At 39.9% G+C, this 27944-nt stretch overlaps 1 protein-coding gene across 5 annotated transcripts in view; it reads right to left on the reverse strand.

The window, feature by feature from the left end:
* The window catches only part of SOX5 (SRY-box transcription factor 5), a 641540-nt gene that overhangs the window by 410612 nt on the left and 202984 nt on the right, over nucleotides 1-27944 (reverse strand). The window contains exons 1-2 of one of the 5 annotated variants that reach the window (XM_032688181.1): nucleotides 14990-15103; nucleotides 14643-14727 (exon numbers count right to left, since the gene is read on the reverse strand). The exons of 2 other annotated variants lie outside the window; for them this stretch is intronic. The gene's annotated coding sequence lies outside the window, so the exon portion shown is untranslated. Of the gene's footprint in view, nucleotides 1-14642; nucleotides 14728-14989; nucleotides 15106-27944 lie in introns of those variants that run through there. 2 more of the 5 variants (XM_032688184.1, XM_032688185.1) reach the window with 2 other exon arrangements.

A 27944-nucleotide genomic window follows, 5' to 3' on the forward strand; every position in this document is an offset into this window, starting at 1 on the left:
ACCTGCTATTGCACAGAGAAGCTTTTCAGCAGCATGCCCGAACCATGTCGAAACTGGAAGCAGATGCACTGTGATAAAACTTTTACAGTGCTTTATCTCATCAAACACAACTCATTAAACCTCGCACACCAAAGTAGGTGTTATTTCTGTCTTACAGAAGGAAAACCAATAGAGACATGAATTTAGCAGCCATAAGTGACAGAACGATCAGTAGCAATGATCAGCCATCAAATTCTCAATGTCTTCAGTGACTTTGCTGCTCAGTGAGCAAAACCCACCAGAAGACAGACAGATCTTGTAATATGAACAATATTTTATCGGATGTTGCTAGTACAGGAAAGGCTCTGAAGGGGATTACTCCAGACGAGCACAAGCAAGCATTTAGTTATGTAAGGATATCAGATAAGTCTGGAAACTTAAAAAAAAAATAATTAAAAAAAAAAATCCCGATTTCTGAATGCATATTTGAACCAGATCCCTTTATTGTATTGGTGATGATTTTATTCACCCATCACTAAGCTTGATCTAGCACAGTAAAGAAAGATGCTGTTATTTTCAAACACTGGACTGCAATTTAAGAAACATGATTTATTCTTTAATCTGCTGCTATCTTTCTGAGAATCCTGGAGTAATTAAATTGAGTCTCATTTTGCCATCTGTAAAAGAGAGAAGTCGTGTGAAGAAACTGGGTTTGTGGGAAATGCCCCACAGAAGGGAGGCATTATTACAGATAAAGCTTACTTACGTTTAAATAGCAATTTCTACGTTTCATGAACTATGGAAAGCTACGAAAACCCCATATCTTGTTCTAAACCACCGTCTGTTCCCCAAATAATTTAAACAAATTGAGAAAAGAAATGGTGTAATCAGGACTGTTTCCAAAACTTGCACTTGTGAGATATTCTGGATAGTTCAACAAATAACATTTGATAACTCTCAGGACATAATGCACTGAACAGCACCACGTCAATATCAGGAAGAGCATAAACACCTTGTGCAGCTGATAGTTTGGGAAACTGTGGGAAAACCACAAAATAATCCCTCTTCTTCTCCCTTCTTTTCTATAAGAAATAACAGAACAGGCTTTTTTCTTTTTCATAAGTAGAAAATGGGTATACTGGGCAACATGCACGAAAACACATTTCAAAATGGGCTTGGTGATAGTTAGGAATAAACAAATAAAATTAAGCACATTTGGTGATTTGCCTTTGCTTACTTCTCTATCATATATACCCAGGTTGGAGATCACGAACGTGGGAGTATTTTCTAGAATGAGCTTTGCAGAACAGCCTGAAGAACTCTCAAAGTGTTCCTCTTCACCCATGATCAGATGGGAAGGGCAAGCTCCCCTATTTTAAGAAGAATGTATGTTATTTAATGAGCTGTGACCTCTCCAGAAGCTGTATTTGTCTTACTGATACAAGACCATCATTCATGTTGCCATCTAACAGGAGTTCAGTGATGAAACACATTTTGGGGCATTGAGGGGTTGGCTTTTTTGTTTTGGTTTTTTTGTTGATTTGGGAAGGGAAGAGGATTGCAATAAAATATCATTCAGCACACGTCACTAAATAGAGTAGTGGTAATAAAGTGGCATCTAAGATGGCCAAGCTTTTGTTAGGTGAAGCCATTTGACAAAAATAATTTCTCCATAATACTTCTATACTCACGTGCACTGTAAAATCAACACCGGCACAAAGTGTATCTTCCTGAATTAGAGCACATCCCTCTTTAACCAGTTCTTCCCAAAAATCACTCCCACTCCATCACACCTAGGACATGACAAGCATCACCTAAGCATGCTAGTTAACAGGATGGCACAGAAAGCTCTCCCTGGGCTCCCAAGATCTCCCAGCAAATGAGAGCCGGGCCCACAACCCTGCTTATGCACCTCCAGCAGCTCAGTTGGTACAATCATCAGCCAAAGAATTCACAGACCTCGACCCTGAGCCTTCTCATTCACAGCAGAAATGCAGAAACACTACTAGAAGAAGGGCAGAGCTGCCACAGCAGCACAGTGTGACTACACACCTATTTCCAGACATGACCAGCTGGAGGATCCACTAACCAGCTGTTTTATCTCATTGATAAAACCTGTAAAATCTGGTCTCAAGGGTGTTTTGTTACATACATCCTTGATGTGGATGCATTTATAGACCTATAAGAGGAATAGGTAAGAGTAGGTGGAAAGTAGTTGGTCAGATCCAAGGTAAGTGTGGTCAAAGTGTTTTTGCAATCACACAGTCCATGTGAACAAAAGTCACTGTTAAATACTTAACACTGTAGCCCAACATTTAATTCCAAATAGGAGTAAGAGAGGAAGGAGAAAACAAAAGACAAGGGCAATGAAAACTGAAGGGGAAACACAAGTCATGGGATATTAGCAAGACTCAAGTTCTTACAAACTTGGACCTCTCTAGGTGATTCTAGGTCAGCTAAGAAATCAACCAGGTACAGAAATGTATGCATATATCATTATATCCAGCTGTTCAGAAAGAATTGCAGCATTTATTTGCCTTTGGTTGGGGTTTTTTCTATTATTTTCTGTTTCCAATTTGTAATTACAAAACTGTTCTGAAGTCCTGCTAAATAAGACCAAGCTTTGCCTTAAACATTAAATTTGTCTCCTGTTGTGGTTGAAAATGAGCTAAAAGAAAACTGACAAATTCTTGTCTTCCTGAATGCAGTGGCTCAGTATGGCATGAGAAGACCATGTTCTCAGAAAGGAAGAGGTCTGAGCAGCATTTCCTTAAAAGCAGCAAAGAGTGTATAAAAGGGCTTATGAGGGCCAGATGACAGCAGTTAGGAGAGGTTTCTCCATAGCAGGAATAAACTGCAGATTTTCCTGGAAGGAAAAAAAAAAAATACACAGGACAACCTGAAGGCATACCCCAAGAATTGCATGTGTTCTTGCCAAGGAGTACTTCTCATACCAGCTTAGATTTTTTGGAGCTTATTTATTATGATGGTAAAAGAGACACTCTCTCTTCATGCAATGCTTGACTCACTGCAACTGAAAATAAAACTTTCACTGGTTTGGGAAAAAAAAGAAGAAAAAGAGAGAGGACATCTTCACAGGGAAGATTCAACTTTTTCTGTGCACTGTGGTCCCTCAATAGAGGATCCATTTGATTTCTGCATCTCCATAAACTCCCTGTGGAGTTAAAAGGTAGAGAAATAAGCAATTTTGTGTATGATTCACCTGGGCTGTTTTAGGATCAAATGCTGATTAGATGAACTTGCAAACTGCTTACACACCCCACTGACTGATGGTGAGTCCCAACAAGCACCTCAGAGTTGAGGTTCACACTGATTGAGCTTGGAAGAAAGGCACCACAATTCCAGGGTAGGTGAGGCCATGGTGTGCTGCCAAGGTGGTTCTCCCAGGCCCACGGGTGGCCCCGGCAGGGAGAGGAGCAGCTCCCTGGGGATGCACCTGTGCTCTTGCTGTGCCAGCTGGGCAGCATTTGCTCCATTGCCATCCCTAACTTTAAGGTTTATTGATAAGCCCACTATGCAGGTCTAAATGAAGTGATGCCCCAAGAGTTTGGGAATCTCTGGGTATGAATCACTTCCAATGAAATCTGATTTACACCACTCCCTCTTACAAGCATATTACCTTCTACAAGAGCTCCCTTCTACAAGAGCCCCAGTCTCCCTAAAGACATTTTCTGGGATGAAACCAGCAGCATTCTCTACTCTCTTCCAGCAGTTTCCAGGTCTCAGCTAAGCCCCACTGTGCTACAGTAGCTGTTGGCATCCTTCCACAGAACTGCTGGTGTTTTACCAGGCCAAAGTGTCCACTGGACACAAAGGGACTCCTGAGATTTTAGAAGTTGAGTTACTCTCTGATTCAAAGGAAATGTTTTCAAAACTCCAGAAGTTTTGAACTCACAGGTTAGTGCACTACCTTCCCTAGCTTCAGCAACAACCCAGATTGCAACCAGGACATAAATCAAAGCTAACACACTATATTTTGAATAAATAAATATTTCTAAACCATGGTATCTTCATATGCCAAGTACCCACAACAACAAAACCTCTTCAGTGTCTTACAGGAAGGAGTAGCACCTTCTAAACCATTAGCACCCTCCTAGCTAGCACAACCATGATAAATCACTGGGAATGAAAGTATGCACAGTGTTTGTTCATTTGTGGCACTTCTATTTCCTTTAATGTGTGCCTGATAAAATGTTTTCTAAGCACTGCCTTCAGTATGTGTTTATCCCAAAGGGACCATTCCAGGAGGACAAAAAAAAATGCAGCACCCACTACTGCCAGGTTTGCCTTCAAAGCCATGAATGCACACTTCATTCACTTGAATAAATTTCCTTTTTATCTAATACATCCAGTGATGCTTCAGGCTTGTGCTTCATGAATGTGTCCTACCTTTCAGCAGAAAGTCTGAAACAGAAGTTAAGTTAGCCAAGAACAAAGTTACCCTCCTAAAAATATTTGTCACGAAAGCTCACATTTCAACAAGAGGTGTGTTTTATTTTTAAATATTCTCACTGTTAAAGACCACTAAACTTTTTGGGAAGTCAGTCCCTAGAGGTTGAGAGGTGCTAAGTGCCTTCAATGTCAAGAAAAAGGGGACACACTTCAAACGGGAGAGCTCTGCTTGTGTGCAGCTGAAATAAACACTTTTCTTCCACCTGTATCTTTACTATAGGGGAGAAAAACTACAAGATCAAAGAGCACAAAGAATATTACCTCACTTTCCACTTTGACCATTTGCAAAGTAACGAGAGAGCCCCTTCCTCAGCCTCAGACAGACCAAAATACTTCCTACCCTACCTCCAGTCACCGAGTCCACTACTGCATCTGTGTCCCCAGCTAGGCAGCAGATTACAGTCCCCACTCCTTTAAAGAGCACCCTGATAATATGCAGGGCTAAAATGTCAGAAGCTATTAGAAACTCTCAGACACACAATATATCTCCATCCCCACGTTTTCCCCTTACACTGTGCAACAACAGACAACAGGCATGCAAACTGCTCAGCTGCAACTGTTCCAAGTCGAATAATTACAACTTGTCAGAAAGAATTAATTTTCCCATTTCTCATAAAGATGTGTAAAAATTACCATGTTATTATACACTGACACTCTCTGGAGGCAGACACAAAATTTAATTTTGAATTCTTTCCGCATATTAAATTAAATCCATAAATAAGAGTTTAGGCATTCACTCGGAAGCATATGTTCATTGGGAGCGAAAGCCAACACGAGCCTGGCTGTAATGGTTGTTGTAATGTTTTAATAGCTCGCTTCTTCTAAGCACCAATAAATTTACATGATCATAACAGTCGTGGGCATACAAGAAGCCCATTACTGTCTGGGCACAGGCAGCAGCGTTAACAGGATGGAAAAATGGAAGCGGGAGGGGGAGAACCCTTAAATAAAATTAGGCAACTGCACTTGTCAGCTGCTCCATGATTGAATTTTTAATATTGTGGTCAATTGGTCAAAACAAATAATGGGATAAAATATTTTAATGTATTTAAAACCTGCTTCTGCGGTTAACAGAGTTTATCTATCTCTTTCTATACACGGCTTCAGACTTGTCAGGCTGCATTTCCATTCTGTGAGCACACAGACAGGAGGAAGGCTTGTCCTGGCATCCTCTTCCCCAGCTCCTGCTGGCCAGCAGAACGGCAGCCCAGACCCCGCTGTGCAGGCTGCAAAGGGCCTGGGCACAGCCACGTCACTCCCCAGCACCAATCCCTGTGGCCACAAACCCCTTGCAGCCAATGCCAGTGGATGGTGAAATAAACTCATGGAGAGGGTGGATGGCAGCCGGTCCCACACCCTTCAGGGAAGAGTATCCTCAGCCCTGAGGATAACTGAAGCAAGCAAGCCACAGCTTACCATCTCCTTTCATCTCACTGAGACAATCCCTGTGTAACCACACCAACTGATCCCAGACCTCATTGCAGGCTGGATCTGTACAAACCCAACCTACGTACCTGCTCCTGAGTCTGCCTTTGAGTTACACAAGTGAAGGCAGGCAGGGCATCTTCCCCACGCTCCCTCCTTTTCGTATTCTAATGATTTATCATTTAGATACATTCATAAGTGAAGTTGAGTTTCCCAACAGGGAATTTAAATGTAATATAAAGGTTAGCTGTAAAGATGGGCTCCTGGAACTAGTTTTTAAATATGGGCAATGAAAGATAACAGCTAACCTTATGCTCTGCTCAAATTAAGTTACCACACACTGCCTCTGCATTTCTTACACGTACAGTCAGATGGTTCTTTGAAACCTTAATTACTTTTTTAAAAAAATCCCAGTTATCTCCAAACCTCTGTTCACCACCAATGAAACTGGGAATAAGTAATGTGTATGTACAGAACATATATGTGCACGGCCACACGCCACCAGTGAATCACACTGCAGGGTGGAAGGTAAGCCAGCTCCTCCAAAAACCTGTACATATTACAAGTCTTCATGACATTTGCTTTCTGATCAGGATAGACAATACATACAGAAGTCAGCACTGTCTCTACAATCACACATTTGTTCAAAATAAGTTTGTAAGATCCTTACAGGCAGCAAAACACAGCCACGGACAGCCAAGCACTTACCAACTGGAGTCATACAACGTTTTGAAAGCAGCACTGGAAACACATCTCCCACTGAAGTCAAGGGAAGAGTGGCTGTTGTGGGACTTGGACAGGTTCCTAAATTCTCACTTATCTGCCCGATACTTCACTGATTTCCAGACATCCAGCCCAGAGCACCCGAGTTTATGTGACTCACTTTGGGGACAAGCCAGCCCTGATCCATGGCACCAGACCTGGCTACCACGGTCACAGCGGGGAGGAAAACAAAGCACCAGCGCTGGCGCCTGGACTGGGGAAGAAGAGGCCAGCAGCCAGCAAAACACAGGCATCCTTCTTCAGTAATATCACTCACTTTCAATTCTCAGAGAGAGTGAATCCAGCTGAGGTCAACTGCAGAATTGTGTTTTGAAATCTGCTGGGTGATGTACAGCACGCAACACAAATTGGGGCTGTCAGTCTAATTTCCAGGAGATATCACCATGAATACTATCCCAAGCAGACGGCTACAGGTGATGCTCACACTATCAATGACAGTGTGCTGCCTGGCTTGCAGATGCTCCCAGTACTCAAATTTGCCAGAATTTCACTGCACCAAGTTGAGTCTTTAATAATCGGAGATAATGGGATGGAGCGAAAGAGAGCCCAGCAGCAGTAATGCTGTTGTGGTAAGGTTTAAAAAAGTTTACCAGCAAGCAGTGACAGCTTTGTACAGGCTCCTCAGAGGTACAGGTGATTCAGAAAACGAGTGTGATAACAGAATTTAAAAATAGCTCTTTGAGGATGAGGAAGTTCAGGGGTTTTCAGTGTTGCAGTTTGACATTGTATTTTCAGTGCACTGGGCAGAAGACTGAACTCTGAAACCAAAACTTTGCAGATTTTGAGAAAGTGTCTTTCGGTGGTATGGCAGTGCTAGTTACAGAAAAACCACGAGGCACCAGTATTTCACTTTTCACTGACTAATCTCATTCTTACTCAGAGATGCAGTGACTGAAATCCTTCTCACCTACTGTGTAGCAGCTTCTCTGAAATGAATTTGCAACCTCAATCTAGATCCTAGTGGACAAAAAAAAAAAAAAAAAGAAAAAACACCCCACAAGCCCAAACCCCCTAAAGCACTTGGTATTAATTGGCCATCCTTGCTGGTGGTCTCAGGACTGAGGCCGTGGGCATGGAAAATGAACAAGCTCCTGACCTTCTTCTGATCCTCTCCACGAGGGCTGAGACAATGACTGGGCTATGCACTGCCATTTCCTATTTAATTAAATGGCTAAATGGAAGATTTCCTCTGTGGCTAAATGGGAGGTTTCTTTTTCCAGGGCTGCTCTCAGTCTACTAACTCTTGCAGTCACTTAGGTTGACTGTAACATTTAAAGGAAATAATTCCCCCCTTCGGTTTTCCTAGCACAAAGGAAAGGATACTGCAGCAGCACTGCAGCTCAATTTATGTAGAGAGAGAGATTTATACATGTGTCTTTCCATTTGCATCATTCTTTTCTTTCTAAAGGGCCAACCCATTTCATTATTCCCTTTAAAAACATAAGACACGTTTACCTCTACTCCCGCTGTAGAGAGAACTTCTTAAACACGAGAAAAAGTTGTTTCCATGTAAGATGTACAAACTTCAGCTACCTGACGGTGATGATATATGCACATTATATAATACATATATGTGGAAAACAGCCTTGATGTGACAGCTGAGTCCTGAGGCGTCGTAGTAGTCACTCTGCGTTTGAAAGACAGCTTCTCTACCAAACCACTCAAACAGTAAAATGAACACAATATACTCTCCAGCTAGAACTATGCCCTTAAGCTTCAGTTGGAAGAGGAAAAGAAAACTTCTCATTGAAGTCTATTTTAATTAGGACTGCAGAGAACCAGTTTGAATGAAAGCCTGCCTTTTTTTTTTTTTCCTCTCCCCTCCTTTTTTTCTTTTTGAAACCCAAGCTAGAGTTTAAAAAATTCTTGGGTAGGGTGAAAATCAAGCGAAAAGCTGAAGTAAACTTGCATTTGAACGTCCTTTAGCTGAAGAAATTCCTCATAAAAAGTTGGATTTAGGGATGACAAAAAAAGGATGGGTTCTTATATTCAGTCTGCTTCTCCCATATGATCTGCAGACTGGCTCTGTCATAAAAGCTAGAAAACACTAAACAAGTTATACAGCATTTGCTTAACTGACAAAATATTCACTTATTATTACTGCCATTAGCCTGTTCTTTTTGATTTCCCTATGTATTTGTTTCTCAGCTATTTGGATGTTTAGTATCCTGACATGATGTGTCTCCAAAGCTTTGTCAGATGCTATCTTTCTAGATTAAATACATACAGAAGGATATGCTTTTATATTTGCCTGTGACAACTGCCTTGCTTAACGATGGACTTCCAGGAAGGTCACAGAACCTGCATCCATCTGTGCATGCCAAAACAGCTCTGTGGTACCTGCCTAGCTCCACTCATGCCAGATTTAATAATTATGAAAAGTTTGAATCACAGCACAAATACCTGGAAAGTAGATGCTTCATACATGGTGTGCACCCACCTGCCAGCACTCATGGGTGCCTGGAATACCCTCAAACGTTTCAAGCGAGGGGGCTTTTCCTATTTCCCTGACTGCCTGGGGTATCGACCTCCCCCATGTGTCTCAGGGTCATATGCTGTTACTTGAAATACAGGCACCTTGGATCAAAGATTTTAAGCTCATTTCTGGGCAAGGGGAATACAAAGCCTATTTAAGCAGATGCAAAAATTATTTTCAACAACAATGCTGCAGAATTCAGCGAGGAGCTGAAACAACAGAGCTGCAGTACCAATCCAGCGCAGGCATAAGGAAACCGTAATCATATCTAATTAGAGTTAAAATAATGTTTCCCTTTGAAATGTTTAATTAGCTCTGTTTTATTACATAAACATTCTTGATGCAGAGCATACTGAGCTAGAAGAGTCTGATGAGTTAAACAGTGCAAAGTGCTCAGGCGCCCAGTGAGGGGCAAAACCTGACAAGGAGTGGCTGTTGTTACCAGATGTCTGGACCATCAGTGGAGCCATGATGCTTGCTGCAAACAGCAGGCTATCATTTCAACCTTTGTTGCCTCTACTGAAGCCTCCCATCGCGCTTTCAATTTAACAGCATCACAAGGAGACAAAGAAATTTCTTACAATATGCCTTTCAGTTCAGAGACAAATCCCATTTAAACTTGTTCAACCTCTCATAACGTATTAGTTATTGTTGCCAGTCTGCATGTCCTCTGGCAACACACTACTTATTCTGGAGGAGGAAAGCTTTTTCTTTTTTTACCCCCTTTTTCTGTCTTTTTTTCTTTTCCTCCTTTTTTTTTTTTTTTTTTTTTTTTAATTCTTGCCCTTCAGTTTGATAAAGCAAGACCAGATTTACTGGCAAACTTACAGCATGCTTGTCACAAGCTTGCAGCAAATTTAATTAACCTTATTACAAATATGGTTTTCTTGAAGATTACATCACAATCTGGTTTCACATCGCCTGCTGCTGATTCAACATATTCTGTGCTTTGGAGAATATGTTCATTTTCTGAAAAAGGTCAAAATGTTAAAATAGCTAAAACTTCACTATTTCTTCTGAGTTCCTGTTCAAATCTTGTGGTGTACCAACACTTTGTCTTACGAGCAGTGTTGTTATCTTGCTGTGTGCCAACTGTAGACGGGTTTACTTCACAGAACAGTTTACATCCCTTTAACAACAGGGATAGCCAGATGATGGAAAATTTGCTGCTAGTTTAACCCCTCATTAGCACACTGGGACAAAAATCACTAGCAATGCACAACTAGAATTAGCTTTGCCCAGCAAACTTGTAACAGGTAGCAGTTACTAGCATAATTTAGAATTTCGGCTGACTAAGGAGGGAGTTAAGATACTACTACTGCTCAGGAACACTGACAGTGAAGGTGCACTATTTGGTCAAGATAAGCAAAAGAATTTAATAACTTTTTACAGTCAGTATGAGCTTTTAAACCCTGAAATGTTTCATTAAAAGATTTTTTTGTTGTCAGTTTCCAGAACCTAGAACAAGAAATTCCCTGTGACAGAGAATGTTGGCATAAGATTTCTATCAGCATACTTCAGACTTTAAAGAGCTGGATAAACATCTTGATTGCTTCCTTGAACTACACCTGAATTTAGAACCTTTAACTATTTGAACAGACTGAGTTAGTCTCATTGAAAGTCTCTGCAAAAACTCTGAAAGATGATTTCTTACATATTTATTTTTTCATATAATGTCCAGAAGAGGAACGCCCTTGTCCATACTCAATAACAAAGCAAGACTTCACAAGTTGATACTCTGTTATGGCGTGGGAGGAAGCAGAGGAAAAAAGTCACAGCATCTGTTCTAAAACCCTCTTTAATAAAGTATAAAGAGAGAAGGGGGTGTAAAACAAAGACACCTTTGCTAATCGCTAACTCTGTAATTCTATTAGCACACAGGTGTTATCAGATCAGTGGGCAGCGGATGCAAAAAAAAGATTATGCGGGGAAAAAACAAAGCAAACATTAGCACAATAGCAGCGAGCTAAAACCTTGGCATATTCGATATTGTTATGGCTCCCACACGCCATACAGATAAGGTGGTTGACCAACACAGCACAGGAGCATCAAAGACATTCCATGGAAAGCAGCTGTGCTCTGGAGAAGATAATCTGCAATACAGAAATACGTGTAGAGGGTCTAAACACGTGGCTATATTAGCTTTTGTAGGATAGCAAAGTGCTGACTCCCACATGACAAAGAATGCTTTTTGCCTTTACACCTAGCATGTATATTTGGTATTATTTAAGTTCCATATGCTTAGAGAGAGAGGTTTGGAAACTCAAGTGAGAACACTTGTCCAAGAAAGACAAAAAGGGTCAGCCTACCAAAGTTTCTTTTTATCCCCTGCAAGAGAAAAAAAAAACCTCCAATAACCAAAGCCTTTCACATTGTTCTGCTAAACTCAATCTGTAGGTAGTTTTAACACTGCCATGCCTGGAGATGGTGCAGTATTTTAATGATCTGCTTTACAACCACATAATATAAATATTACATCATTTAAACAGGACTAAAGTCCTTGATTCTCTCAGTAAAGTCTATACCATTAGGAACATATTTTGAAACTTTCTGCAAAATATCCAAACAACTAATTAGGAAATGAACAATCCAGCTAAGGAAGATGCTCTGCTGAGCCTGTTATTCAAGAAGCAGCAGGAAGTGGCCAGGGATGTGAAAGTCAAGGGGAACCTCAGCCACAATGACCATGACATTCATGATTTTAAGCTTCTAATAGGAGTAAGGAAGACAGGAGAACCATGTCTTGGACCACAGGAGAGCAGATTTCAGGTTGCAGATTTTTCTCGGATTTACTTGTCAGGATCCAACAGAGACTGCCTTGGAAGGCAAAAGGGCTCAAGAAGAGCTGCTTGATTTCCAAACCACAACTCCCTCAAAACACAGATAACCTATTCCCATGTGTGGAAGGTCAAGCAAGGGTGGCAGAAGGCCAGTATGGCCAAGAGGAAACTCCTCAGCTAGCTCAAATGCAAAAGGAAGTCTATATGTATTGCAAAAAGGTACACAGAACAAATTGAGATGTTGCCCAAGCAAGCAAGGAGTTAGAAATGTAAGGGCTCAGGTGGAGGTGGAACTAGCAAAGGATGAGAAAGGCTGCAAGAAGAGTTTCTGCAAGTACCTTGTAAAGAAGAGACAAAGCCAGAGCTTTCTCAGAGACACACAGCAATAGGACAGGAGGCAATGGAAACGCCAGCTGAGTATAAGGAAAAGATTTTTTACCAGGAAGATGGTCACCTCCGCCAGCATCTGACCAGAGAGGTTGTGAAGTCTCCACCCTTGCAAACATTCAAAACCCAACTGGAGAACCTGCTGTAGGAGGTTAGATAAGTCACTCCAGAGCTCCATTCCAACCTAATTCTAACCTATTCTGTAATTGTACAGTTGCATGAAATGTGAATCAAATTGGTCTTCTGCCAATTAAAGAGAACACAGAAATATTCCATAATTAACTGAATTCCTTTCAGTTGTTTGCGAAGATTGTAATAGCTCCAACATTGAGTGAGTTACTTGGCACATTTTTACTTCTATTTCTAACAAAGGTTGGACCATCTGATTATTTACTCATATGCTACATGCCCTATATTGGTGCTGTACACCAAATACCCTGTTCAAAATGGGGTAACATAAACCCATATACCATCCCAGCACTGCAAACTAATTTGGCCATGCAGGTTATAAAACAGAAATCTTTCTTTAGGAATCTGTGCCTAAAAATCAGCAGCTCACCAAAGCTTCCCCTGCCCCCCACTTTTAGCATGCTTTTTTTTTTCTGAAAGCCCTTACATAGTGGTGAATTCTGCTTTTTATATGCATTAAATCCTGTTTGGATATATGGGTGGTTTTGAGAAGAATATTTGCTGCACTGTATCTGGTTTTCCCCTTCATGGTCCCTGCAAATCCACAAAGCTTCATACCAATGGGATAGAAAGGTTTCTGGAAACTTGACAGCACATGGGAGTTCACTACATTAATTCCTTCCTTCACCCAAATTGGAGTCCTTCTTCCTCCTCCATGCAAATTTCCAGGCAGTGTGACAGAGGAGAAAATGGCAGAGGGGGAACTGAAGCAAACAGAATAAATTCACTGAAGGAAACAATCACTGCCCACAGGTCTGGGTTTCCACCTGCTATTTTGGGGATGTGTCCAGTGCACAGGAAAGGACATGAAGGGAAGCTTTTTCCCTTTAGTAATTTTATACAGTGCTTTGGGGTGCTACGGAATCAAAGGCACCATATATAAAGGTTTGATATTGTTATAAAAACACCAACATCACATCCAAAATAAATACTTCAAAATTTATAACATTTCTGAGCCCTCAACTCTTGGGACACAACTGGACACCTTTAGATGACTTGCCCACTACTACTGTTACCTAAAGTCCTAAGAGAAAAGGCAAGAGCACTACTGATTGCATATAAACCAGTAAAACCTGAAAGGTTTATAGCAGCCAGCTCTCTTATCACAATCCTCTATGGAAAAAAACACCTGTTTATGCTGGCAACAGATGAAAAAAAATTTTTTCTCTTGTTCAGTAGGTGCATGCATTATTATGGCACGTAAGAGACCTGCACACAACTTTGCTTACAATTCTCAAAGTTAGCTGAGCAGGGAATAGCTTCCCCATTCTTCAAAAAACCCACCAAAACCTGTGCAATTTCAAGCTCTTTTTAAGCTCCAAAATGGGAAAACTCCAGCACTGTTAAAAGTATGACATACCCAAGCAAACAGGTAAGTCAACTGCACTGACACCAGCAGTTAGAGCCTTCACTCTGAGCATAAGACAGTCTTCAAATTGCTACCATAATTGATTCAGATGAAGGTCTTTACCAGCCTCTCACACACTGGGAGCATGTGCTGGGTCTCTCCATCCCTTCTGTTACAGCCAGACAGCCCAAAAAGTGAGAGGCAAAGGCTTTTATCTGTTATGAAAGAAACCAAAAAGTAAGTCTAAAGTTTTAGTCAGGTAGGGTAAAAATTTAGCCAGATCAATAAAGCCACAAGTGAGTTTTCATAGGATTAGAATAACTTACAGATTTTTTTCATCTTGTTTTGAAGAGAAAGTAGAACCTGGAGATAAGAAACCTTTCTCCACAAAAGTTTCATTGAATTTGACATATTCCAACAAAAAAGTATGGTTTCATTCCAAAAATTCCAGAGGAAAATAAGTTTTATAGATTAAAAAAAAAAAAACCCCAAACCTGTGACTGCCTCTAAACTTTAACCTTAAACTGTGGTAGATACAGACACTGTGCAATGATTATACCAATACACAGAATAAAGTGTAAGTGAACAGTTTTAGGGAGTGTGCAAGCAGTCTTTCATTAACTTGTTAATAGCAAGCTGAAACAAAGGCAGGAAAGGGATGAATTGGAATTTTCAGTGAGTGTACATAGCAAATTCCAGAAGTATTATTAAAATTCATGACTCGAAACAGGAAAACTAAGATGAAGCACTCTCTGATTAAATGTCTCAGTTCATATAAAAGCAGAAAGAAAAAAAAAGTCACCTGATGGGAGTCAGGGGATGACACACAAAGAGGGAATCCCGTGACAGTGGCCACCTTGGAAATTTTCTGCCTCAAACTTAATGATCTAAAAGAGCACAGCCCAACCTTACAGTTTTTTCTAACCAAGGTTGCGGGGCCATGTGCCACACATCTCGTTCTGCACAACACCCACCACCCCCACAGCAAGTTGCCCAGCCTGCAGCTCACCCCTGAAATGGTCCCAATGTACACATCAAAGGGGACCATGGGCCAGAGGAACTGTCCTGGTAGGTGGGGTGGGCCCCACAGGCTATAGATTGGTTAATGTGCTCCACACAGAGGAAACAAACTGTTTTTGCAACGCTCACTGATGTCTTCCAGAAAAACGCATCTAATAACAGCTCCTCTATCCTAAGCCAAGAGAGAGAGAAATGTCCCCTGTGGTAGTTTAGTCTTGGTCTTCCTTGGTGACCAGTTTGTAACCAAGGAAGTGCCCAGATTTACCTGGTATTCCCTACGATTTTTATGTAAGCCAGGGTATAAGAAGAAAGGAGGAGAGGCCTTCGGCTTCTCTTTCCTTCTGGTGGCTTTGGAGGTGCAGGTTCCCTGCTGTTGAGTCTGTTGTGTTGGGAGTGAGGCCTGGTAAGGCCTTGTCGACCTTGGGAGACGGAGGTTGCCGGTGGTTGTTCCAGCACGACTTTCTGTTGTCTCAAGGAGAGTAGTAAGATATTCTTTTGCTAATTCTTTTAGTTGCTAGATCTTGGGCTATTGATTGTGTATATTTTGGTTTTGTTTTTGTTCCTTTTCCTTCCCCTTTCGAAATTGTACATATCTTTCAATTGTATATAAATGTAATATAAGTGTAAATATATTTATATATATTGCTTTAGCTGCCTCTCTCTCTCGTCTCGGTTCTCTTGGTTTTCTTTTTCTTTTACCTTGGTTTTGGGGGCAGGGGGAGCTCTTGTGGTGAGGTTTGGAGACTTGGCAGGGAGCCAGCTTCAAACCACCTCACCCCCCACACCATTAGGGGGATGTTCTAGGTAAAACTTTCTCCACTTTATCCTGTGACACCTGCGTGTAGCATCAAGATGCACTGCTCCCATCCTGAGCTGAATGCTTATGGCAATGATTATGGCATTTCTGATAGTTCAAGCAACACGGAAACACAAAAATCTTGGTCGCTGCTCTCTCATTTGGTCCTCCCACAAGCCAGGCAGTGCCAGTGTTCTTTGAACAAGGCACCCTGATCAAAAGTGGAAGAGGTTTGTTACACAGGCCATATATTAGGTTTGCTATCTACTGAAAGGAGAACTCAAGGGAAGTACATCACCACCCAGTTATATTCAACAATTTTTCCCCGCTAACGGAAATAAAAAGTGCTCAGATGGCTGCAGAGAATTGCTACAGTGACATCTGTTGCACATAAAATCTAAAGGCTAAAACTGAAGATAGCAGCAGAAAAGTTAATGATGAGAATTGCAAAGTCAGCATCTCAAAAACTAGGAAGTACTGTTTTCTGTGCAACTGCATTTCATACTGCATGGACAGTGCATATTCTAGTCCAGGACCAAGTTAAAACTGTAAACAATTTGAGGATTTTTGACTACAACCTGGGAATGGTGAACAACTCAAATGAAGAGTGAAATGGCTTATGACCTACTGCCCTGAGAGACTGATGAGATAAAAATATCACTGCTCTGCCCTGTGCAAGGCTTGAGCAGCTTTGCAAGAGGGGATGCACTGGAGGTCAGTCAGCAAAAAATCTGGAAAACTTTAATGAACATTTTGAGTTACCGCTTCGAAAGGTAAGGATGACAATTATCCAAAGAAACAAACTTTCCAAAGTTGGACACAAACAAACAATTTTTCTGTAGTCTTCCTCTCCATGATGTCTGTGATGAACTTTTCAAAAGAAAAAATTACCAACAAAATTGAAGTAGAGAAGAAACAGTTCTGCACAAATTTATAAAATATTTCAATTCCTTCCAATCAGAACTTTTTAATATGAACAGCTTAATAAATAATAAAGAAAAATCAGATGAAGAGGCACTTTACCCATCTGTAGATATAGAAAATGATTTTTACCTTCCTTTCTTCAATTCCATTAGTGATTCCCTCAAAAAAGCTAATCCAAATTTTCTCTAAAAATTTGATAATTCTATTTTGACATTCAAACAAGAAAAACAACCCTGTAACAAAAACCTAATTTTGTAATTGCTTTTCTTTTCTATTTTCACAAGAGTAGCAAGATGATTCAAATACAATGAAAACGGTTATCTTCATGTATATACATATGTAAACTTATACTGCTCTCTAAAAAAACTGTTTCGTCAGGAAGATTCAATAGCTCCAAGGGAAAAACTCCAATCTTAAGTTTTCTGGCCCAGTTCTTCAGGACCGTGAAATTTAAACAGAGTAAATAAGGGTTGGAAATCCATGAGATTACCATCTATTTATAGTACAGCTCAGTAATGTTCAAGCACTTCTCATTAACATGACAGTTACATCACCTCTGATTAATATTTTTGCTATCATTTCTAGTTCCATTATTTCTAGTTTTGCTGAATAAAAACGTAACATCAGTATTACTTCAGATTTATGGGACATCTTTCACGGCAAAGTGATTCTAACATGCTTTAAAAAAAAATACCCATTATATATTGTTATCGGTTCAACAATGCAATGAGCCACCTGTGGTGGGCAGGTGAACAGCTGATGCACAACACAATGAATAAACCGAGTGGAGAGAGAATGGAAATTTTGGTTGGCATCTAAAGCATGACCTCAGCCTTATAGAATAGGTCAAGGATTTTTTTTTTAAACCCCCAGAGAACAGAAGTCTCAGCCTGAAAGTTTGAGCACAGAGAAAACAAAACAGTTGAGTCACAACTGTAAAGGTAAACCACAGAGATGACTTACACTTGTTGGAATCTGGGTTTTGCTCTGAAGACTGCAGATCTTGATTTATGATGAGCTGTCACAGCTTGACTCAACAAAATGGAACTTGTTAACAGAAAAATTTAAAAATTCCTTCTCTCTGTAATTGGTATGAGAAAAAAGTAGAATGGGATATTGCCTACATGAGTCCTTGATGTACAGAACTTGCTATAACAGCTGCACATACTTTGACTTCTCACTGATTTTAGCAGCCCTCACACTTTAAAACCACAGCTCAAAGCCATGGACCTACTGTATTATCACAGCAGTGGAAAGGGCTTGGATGAAGCGTTTCAATAGTTATTCAACTACAAGGACAGCATTCAGCCCTTGCCTTGGGAGACACCAGCTCTGTGATCACTGATACTGACAAACTCAACCATTTATTGCTCAAGAAGGATTTTTTTAAAGCTTTTTGTCTCTAATGTAGGCAAATGAGGTCTGCAAATATTCACTAGAGTCAGGCATGCTGTGAGCATCGTCTTAATGAGACCATAAGGATGCAAGCAGGAAGAGCTATTTCAGCAGGTCTAAAACATAATACCCAACAGTTAGATTTCTTAATTTCACCTAAGTGTGAGCGACTGAAAAGTAGAGGCAGAAAGCATTTAAAATGAGGAACAAAGCAATACTGTAGCTGCCACCGTGGATTTAAAGAAGACAGGACGGCTTTCAAGAGTTGACTGAATCAAGTGAATGCCCCAAATAAACCCATGGTATACAGTTCCTTTCCTCTTTTCCAAACATTTCCCCTTTAGAAGTGTTTGGACTGTTCAGGAAACATACTGAATGCTCTCTACCAAACTCTACATTTAACGCTTATTAACGGGCAGAATATTATTTATTCTAGGAATCATAGTTGCTAGTCAGCACCCCAAACAACTACATCATTAAGTTTTTCTGAAGAGAATTTCTTAAAATCACAGAAGTAAGATGCAGAATAACAAATCTGTACCAAATCATCTGAAAACATCACAGAATTCCTCTAAATAATCTGGGCTGGAAGGGATCTCAGGTGGCCTCTAGTCCAGCCTTCTTTAGAAAAGCAGGGTCAGCTCAGCCCAAGCTTTGCAGAGCTTAATCCTGTTGGGTCCTGAAAGCCCCCAAGAATAGAGATTTCACAGCCTCTCTGAGCAACCTGTCCTGCCACCAGACTGTGTCATATGAAGACATTTTTCTTCATGTCCAGTCTGAACCTCTCTGATTTCCATCTGTGCCCATTGACTTTTCTTCCTCTCACCTTGCACCATACTGAAGACCCTGGTTTTGTCTTTTTGCCTTTGTAAATCTCAAAACTGTGTTTAACCACAGTTAATCAGAATGACTTATTCGTTTAAAAGCAGCTGAAGTCATCTTTTTGGTAGAATTCAGGTTTCACTGAAATTATCTTCATGATAAGAGTTTACATTTTTGCCCCAACCCCCCCAAAACCTCATCTGCCTTGTGACCAAAATAAAGTGAGCTGGGGCGCGGGTGGGAGGGGACAGGATGGGGGTACATGAAGTAAATAAATAAATAATAAATAATTTTTTAAAAAGAGTTATTATTTGTAAGATATTCTGTCAAACAAATTAGCTACTATGTGATGTAATTCACAGTGCAGTTCTATTACAGGTTGTTTTCCATTCAAGGATCTCGGGCATTTTCCAAGCAACACGTCATACATTTTGTGGCAGGAACACAGAGAGCAGATGGGAGCACAGGTCTGGTGCAAGGTCACACAGCAGGGCTGTGGGCACACCAGGCACAGGGCAAGGTGATGGTCTGCCAACATCCAGTCCTGTGATTTAAAGATGGTATTACCTTTTTTTTCCAGTCCTGATGACAGCAGGACTTTGTTAGACAATTTTCTACTGAAAGCAGTATTTTACTCAGCTTAATAACCTCTGATTCTCATCAATACCCCTACATAAATAGAGAGAGAATGGCATCTTTGTGTCTGTACAACCAAGATCCTATTTATACTGAAATGTATCACATTACTATAGGGTCAAAATGTGCACAGTTATCACAGATAAAAAGAACAGGTGTTTTCTTGGTGACTTAATAAAGAAAGAGAATTAGAGAAGGATTTTAAGGTTTAGTTTTATTAAAAAAAAAATAGAAAATCGTTCAAATTTTACACTATAAGCTGAAAATTATACAGTGTGTAATACCAAATTTTGAAAGCCTATGAAAGTGATGTAGAAAACAATTCTCATTATAATGTGGAGAGATGGGAAGCAGGCAGCTGTACTCTTTTCCCTCCAAAGGCTCCAGCAGCAACTTTCCTGCTGGATATTTCAACATGGGAACAACTGCCCAGCAAGGCTGCACCACTCGAACTTGGGAGGGAAGAAACAATCTTTTAGACAAATACCAGCTCCTTTTTCAATTCTGTAGAACTACCACAAGCTTTCATCCAGCTGTATCAATTAGCAAACAGCAGTGTGGAAGAACACCTTCATGAAGCAGCACTTGCATTTCATGCTCAAGTACATGAAAACTATCATGATACTAAAGGTGTTGGAAGATCCTTACAAAGCATTTATGACCGAATCGATTTCTCTAAGTTAATTAACTTGATTAGGTTGAAAACAAAGCCAACACACAAATCATGCCAGAGTTTGATTTTTAAATGAATGACAACAGATCAGCAATTTTTACTTACTCCTTTAACCTACAGACAACTGAAAACAAATAAAATCTTTCTGTTATAAAACTCAAATGGTAGAACGCTGTAACAATGTTTCAAAAACATTCACCAACTCCTATACTGCTCAGGTCTGTTTCAAATATTTACTTACTCATCCTTTAAAATAATGCATGCCTTGATCTTGGCATAACTATGAACTGTATAAACAGAAGAGCAGAAAACATTATTTTCTGAAAGTTCTAAAAAAAAAAAAATAAATTAATTTGTATTTCCGAAAATCCAGTATTTTAAAAGTTTCAAACTAATGTAAAATAAAAATTCCTATTACTACTTAACACAGAAAAATAATTTAAATTCTACGTTGCTTTCATCAACTTATTCCCCCTCCATTTCTTTTTTTTTAATTTGTTTTTGTTTGGTTTGGTTGTTCCTTTTTTTAAATTTTCATTCTCCGGGGGAAAACACTTTTTACCCCAGGACATCAGTATAAGCCAGCATTGCCTCTAAATTCTCTCTCAAAGAACACATTTCCCTATGAGGTTACCACTGACAAGGGAACACTCGGCCAACAGCTTTGATGACATTACAGTAAACAAAACTATTTGAAAGACATCAGTAAGTAAAACCTGGGACCTGCCCAATAAACACCTTTATTCCATCATTTCACAGACTGTAAGTCCGCACCAAGTCCACCGTGGCTCTCTGTTGTTACGAGCAACCCTTTACCACTTGTTGCTTCACCTTCTGCTTCAGCTACTCACGCAGCACGTGAAAAATAAAAATGCATAAGGAGGTTAACTAGGACTAGACAAAGGGCTGCAGAGCTCAATCAAGGCAGGCATGGATCACTGTCTTCTCAATAACATCTCTGTCCCCCCCCCGCCCGTCGCCGCACACACGCACGCGCTCCAGCTTCGAGCCATAAATCTTACAAAGTCACTCAACTGACAGCCTAATAACATGAAAGAGGTATCTGCAAACAAGATGGTTTCAAACCACTGCTGGTGACCCTGAACAAATCAGGGCCCAGTTTCTTTTGCAGCCTGCGTTTCTCCCCTTCAATCACTTAACCGGGCAGATTGATGTGACACCGCAGAAATAAACTAAGCTCCCTCTCGCACACTCTCTCTCCCCGGCTCTCCTGCTTTCTGCCGTTCACTAATGATTGGATCTGTCTGTCCATATACGGTAAAAGTCCAGTGCTCAAAGTCCTTTGGGTGGCAGAAATGCAACCTCCCAACAACATCAAAAAAAACCCAACCGCCACCACAAAAAAAAAAACCTCCCCGCATTTCTCGCTGCCTTTTGTGTTTTCATTTATTATTTAAGGATTTCTTCTTTTAAAAGAAATATAAAAAGCAAACATGAAAAACAATATAACCCATCTCTCCGTGAATAAAAAGGTCTAATACCTCGTGAAAACATGATTGCAAATTGCACCCTTTGGGAACATAACTGGAAAACTGTAATATTTGGCACAAAGTCAGAGATGGGAGCATTTGTTTCAATCCCTCTCAAGCACCTCTATCTTTCACTGCTCTTTAAAGGCACAGCAGTACCTGAACCCCTCCTACCTTTTAACAGGGGTACAAGTAGAAAAGTTTGAAGTAATTTTAGAATACACACCCACACCCATGACCCCAAGTAATGAAGACTTCAAATGATTTAATGATGATGTTTTTTCATGGCAGAGAAGAACTATCAATCCAGACATCCTAAATCTCGGGGTAAGAACTTCTTTGAAGCAGGGAAAAGGAAAATCAAATAGTTGGCACGGAGAGCAGATAAAAAGCCACCAAAGCAACCAGCTGGTGAGCCTCTACCTGTTATCCTGTACTTCAGGATTTCTTCAGGATGTTATATAACAACAAGAAAAAAGCAAATAGAAATGTATGTATTTATTCATAAAAAATATTTTTATACTCAAAAAATTTAAATATTTGCATTCTTAAAAATACAGATAGTAAAGTCAATGCAACTAGAGAGTACTGAGATGATGTCTCATGCTCAAGTTTAATCTTTGTTTTCAGACTTATACCTGAAAGCCTGTTGTTTAGGCATTGGTATCGCTGAAGAGGCAGCACTGGGAAGAAATTCCCCCTAGCTAACATCTCCAGCAGGAGATGACTGAGATGGTGCTCATTGCTTCAACAAGGGTCATACCCGATTGGAAATGCTGATTTAATATTTCCTACTGAAATTTCAGAAGAATAATATTGGTTATAAAGCTCATATAACACACTGAAATCCCTAAATCTTGTGTCTGAACTGTATGACATTTCCATTAAAAGATTTACTAAAATTAGAGCTGGTGTGATTCCTATGCAACCCTCAACCCTGGTGAGATTTGCACTTCAGTATTCTGATTGGAATATTTGTACTGATAAATATTTTAGAATCAAGAATTTTCTCATGTCTTTCCTTTTGCCCACTAAAACAGAAATGACAACATATCAATAGATTTTCACGAAAAGTAGTCAAACTCACTCTGCTCCTTAAAGTGTTAATTTGACCCACTAATTTACAATTTAAGAGGGTTTCTTTTCCCTCATACTGCTTCAGCTGGGTCACACAGCTTGTTTTATATCTTTGCTTGCATATTATCAGCCTCCCTTTTAGGAGAGACTGTGATATCTTTTCTCTATTGCCCCGAAATTGTTACTGTGCACTCCCCAGACACATACACACTCCCAAAACACCCCAATGAAATCAAAGCCCAGGAGAAGGCTATCAAGAGGATAGGGAGGAAAAAACACTAACAAAACCAAAGCCATTCTAACCAAAGCTTTGAGCAGAGGAAAGTTCTAGTAGCTTGTTGTACACAAAAAAAAGCAAAGGCAATAACTAAAGAACATATATTGTATATGCAGCCTGCTGAGAATGCTATTTTTCAAAGGTCCTCTGCCCAGGATGGCCTATTTGCTGCTTTGAACTTATTTAATAACATTAAGCAAGAACACTTAACTATCTAAAAGAAGGATCAGTGGCATAAATCAGACATCATTTCACATATTTCAGGATCAAAGCTGCAAGGCAACATGATTTGTGAGGACGTTTGAACAGCCCTAATATATCACAGTTCCTTTTGAAGGATACTTAGGCATATTAGTTGCCCAAATGATGATTTCTTTGCATGGTTGTAGCCAAAAAGAAAAGAAAATTGAAACTTTTCATTCAGGAATTGGTTTCGTCTATAACCTTGATTTATGGATAGCATCAAACAAAGCAGATGAAGAACACGGCGAATTTGAATTATCAAAATTAAAACCAGGAGAGTGAATTGATTTTTTTTTTCAAATGATCAAGGCTAATCGAAGTGACCAGCACAGAAATTGCATAATCAGTAGCCAATATGAGTTAATAGGAGCTATATAGCCAATGTGCAGGATTACAATCATATTTCATTCAAACTTTCTAGAACCTGTCAGGATGAAGCACAGCCTACAGAACTGTTTGACTTAAAGATAAGAGTTAGCTGTAGTGTTCAGTTTTAAAGTGTATTTTTCTTTGTACACAAAACTGCTTGCCATGGTGGATTGCCCAAGAAATGTCTCAGCTCAGAACTCTAAAAAAAAAAAAAAAAAAGAAAAGGCTGAACCAGATAATTTTTCAGGGTCCCTTCCAACTTGGGCTGTTCTGTGATTCTCTAAAAAATGGTAGTCATAAAACCACCCCACACACTAACGGCTGAGATCAGAACCAAACTTCCCAAGCTTGTAGCTGCTGAAGATGTAGTTATAAATAGAGAACTTCAACTTATTCTAACACCTTTCCTCCTCCGCTCTGCAAGAAAATGCTCATGAAAAAGGTCAACCTCTTCTTTGGGCAATTAGTCTAGAAAATACAAGTCAAACAGACTGATGTGCATCAGTCTCTGGAGTTGAACACTTCTTACTGATTTTCCCTAAAAATCCAAGATTATCTGTTGCTCTCTCTTCATCTTTCTGCACCAGTCTTCAGGGCTTAGAAAGAGCAAACTGCCAGGTTTTTGGAAATTCAGGAAGACCCAGGCTCACAGCTGCTAGGCTACCACACAGGGTTTACACTGTCACCAAGGATATCAGGCTGCTGCAAACTTATTACCAGTTGGCTCTCTGTCATCCTGAATCAGTCCACATGGTGAACATCTACTGTTCACGAGAACAGAGGCAAAAGCCACTGGGAGGGGGGAACAGGACTGAAAAAAACAGACACAAGAGCAGTCTCAGAAATCCCCCATCTCTGGTGTGTGGAGGATGGATTACCATTCAGTCTGAAATTAAAGCAACAAGAAGGAGGCAAGAAAACCAATGGGAAATTAATATTTTCAGAAAATGTGTTTAATGTTCACAAGACATAATAGCATTTAATGCTTTATAAAAGTCTGTTTAGCCTGCAAGTTATTTAAATTAGCAAGTCTAGAGTCACAATTCTAATTCCCTGTGAAAAGGAATTCTATTTCTTTGTTAATAAATAATCCCATATCCTTCTCCCAAGACATGAACATGTACACAACCTTACCATAAATAGCATTATTCAGTAATTACAGCAAAGAGGAAGGTTAAGGAATACCTGTTTTCCCCATGATCTCCATTCCATTAGCCTACAAACCCCACTACATTCAAATACACATCCAAATATACTTGCTAAAGAAAACTAAATACTCTGAGGTTCAACATCCTCAATAAACTAATCACAGGCTTCTGCAGGAAGCAAACAGTAACCAAAGCTTCTGTATTGCTGTTTTGAGAATATTCTTACAGTCCCTTTTTTTTTTATAACACTGAGGTAACATCTTCAAAACAATTACTGATAAGTTTGAGATTCAACATGCACTGAAATCTAGGGAAAGACTGAAGGAGAGATGTCTGAGTCACAGGTTGTACCTCTGTGCTTAGTAGCACCGAATGGATTCTTGCAAAAACTTTTAGTATTTGAAATATCTTGTAAGAAAGGGTACTACAGTTTAAGTATGCTCACCTAATAGCTCTGAGTGTCTCTGTAAACAATAAGAAATGGACTTCTAAGGGAAATTATATACATGGGGAAACCCAATTGATATCTTAAAAAAAAAACAAACCAAGAATACACAGTTTTGGTATTTGTTTAGAGAACAGCTTTTGAAAAAGTTTCACTTCAATAAGTGCTGCAGGTTGAACTCTACCCTTTGCTGAGCATCATATCTGAAAAGGGCTTACTGTAGCACAGATCTCAGCTGCATGTTTAAAATACGCCTGACATATGGGGAAACTTTCCACAGATGAAATGATACTGAAAATAATGACTAAACACTGAGTCAGAAAAAAGAAACAAGAAGATATATGCATCCCCTCCATCCCTCCACTCAGCCATCCTAAGTAAGATGATATGTAAAGAAAAGATAAATTGCACTATTCCATAAATTAGAAGAATTACAGAAAGGTCAGATATCTAAAAAGAGAAATTATATGCTGAGAAAAAACTGAAAGATTGTATAGCTCTAGCAGAGCAGTTAATATTTTATGTTACAATAACTCAGAAATGTAGGAACCTTAAACTATTTCAGGAAACACAGCCCTTGGGATTCAAGTAAAACACTGAAAAACCTCATCAGTTTGGTTTTGTTTCTTTTTGAATAGGATCCGATTGGAGGACAAACTCTAACCCTCTGTTATCTAATACCCTAGGACATGAACAGCCTCAGTTGGTGAGAATGCTGGGGAAGTACAATCCCTCTCAGAAAAACCATCTCTGTTTGAGAAATCAATTTAGCATATAGGTAATGCTAATTGTTATGAGTCAGGGCTCAGCATAGAAAAAAGTAGCCAAAATCAATCCTGAAAGCAGTAAAGCAATATGATGTTCCAAGAACGAAATGGTAGCACTATTGAAAGCAATGGTATTTTTGTATAGCTTCAAAAAGACATATTTTTTGACAGATTTTAGGAGGTATACATAGTAACGAAAAGGAAAGCAGAACAACTTCAGTATCTTAATAAAATAACTTCAGCAAATTAATTTGTTAGTGCTAACAATACAGACCTGGAGAGGGAGTCAGGCAAACATATCAGAGAATGTCTGAATCTTTACAAATACAGAGAAGAATCAAAAAATATTCTCAGACTAAAAAAAAAGGAAAAAAAAGAACTTTTGATCCCACCTTCAGTAGGCAGACATCTGCCCTTCCTGATGGCCAAGGCTGACCAGGCTGTGCCTGCACAGAGCCCTGAGCCACCCCTGAGCTCCAGGCACCCATGGGAAGGTGGGCTCACCTTTGCAGTCAGCACCCACTGACTTTACCATGAGGAAAGTGAGAACACTGCAGAACCAAGGAGAAGAAGATTTCTGACACCTGGAGCTATGGGAGACGAGCAATGTGAGAAGGCAATCGGGGGCTGTTACAGGACAAACTGAGAATATAAAAAATGTGAACTGATAGTGTGGAAGAGCAAGAGTAAGACAAGCAGAAGAGTGACAGCATCCACTGAAAAGTGGAGACTGGAACCAATTTAGTGAGAAAAAAAGGCACTAAGGCAGGACCACCATCAAGAGTACAGACAAGCTATGAACTGACTGGTGGAGATGGGTAAACAGAGGGAACCGGTTAGGAAGAAAATTGCCCTCCCTCCCAAGCACTGACAATTCTCCCTCTCTCCAAGCTGATGAGAGGGCAGCAACTCATGGGCAGAGAGAGGAGAAATCAGTGCAGCTGGATGTGAGGCTCTCACAAGGACAACCACAAGGAGTCGATATGACGGGCAGGGTGACATTTCTGCTCTTTTTCCCACTGCACGCACAAAAAACGCTATTCAGGTTGCAAATTAAGAAACAAAAGAGAGAACTGCAGGATTTAAGTTGACTGTGCAATCTTAATGCAGTTGTCTTGTGCATATGTATCATGGCAAGTCTATAAATATATCATGCCAGTCTTTCTTACGTAAAATGTCACCCGCAGGACAGATTCTGCTTGCTTAACAAACAGTCATTTCATATTTTGTTTATTTTCAGCATTTGTTGGAAAAGCCTGGCCTTATTTACTCTGTGTTACTCTGCCTCCTTTTGATAAGACAACTTCCTTTTAGCTTTTCTGAAGTCACCCATCAACGGAGTCTTTATCCTGTATCAAATACAACAGTCTACAAACATGCTTACCCAAAAGAGGACTAAATTAAGGTTGCACAAATTAGTTTAATTATGCTTTCACCCCAGTCCCTTCCCCCAGTTTCTCAGTGCTTGGGCTTTTTGTCTTACTCGTGCAATCAGCATTGGCTTTTGTGGTTGATACATGAGTACCACTGCAATGCACTGAAGTCATGGCTTCTTTAGCTACTGTAAATTCTAGATGAAAGTTGCATTAAGATAAGAAACAGAAAGGACAAATAAAACTGGTAATTAGAAATGTAGATTTTATCCTTCCAATATGCACATGAATAACATTAGAACAAGTATCATGACTATTCAATGGCATAATAGTCTTCGGAGCACATACCTGTAAAGAAATGAAAAAGAAACCCTATGTTTGAGAGTTTAATGGTATAAACAGATCAGTCTTGCAAAGAATGGGAAGCAAAAAGATGGAGAAGAAATTCAAGGAAAAAACCCCACATGCTCCGAAATCCCCCAGAGGTCACTGGCAGAACTGAGGGGCTCTGTAGTCCCAGACCAGCACCACCTCCCTCTGAATTGTGGGGATGGAACCAAATTAATCTGCAGGGCTTCCGTGGAAAACCAGGAATACAAATCAAGCTCTCTTTTATTTTAATGTATTAGCGGTACTAAAATTCACTTCC

The sequence above is a fragment of the Chiroxiphia lanceolata genome, chromosome 5 (assembly GCF_009829145.1).
Source record: "Chiroxiphia lanceolata isolate bChiLan1 chromosome 5, bChiLan1.pri, whole genome shotgun sequence".
In the NCBI taxonomy this organism is placed as follows: domain Eukaryota; kingdom Metazoa; phylum Chordata; class Aves; order Passeriformes; family Pipridae; genus Chiroxiphia; species Chiroxiphia lanceolata.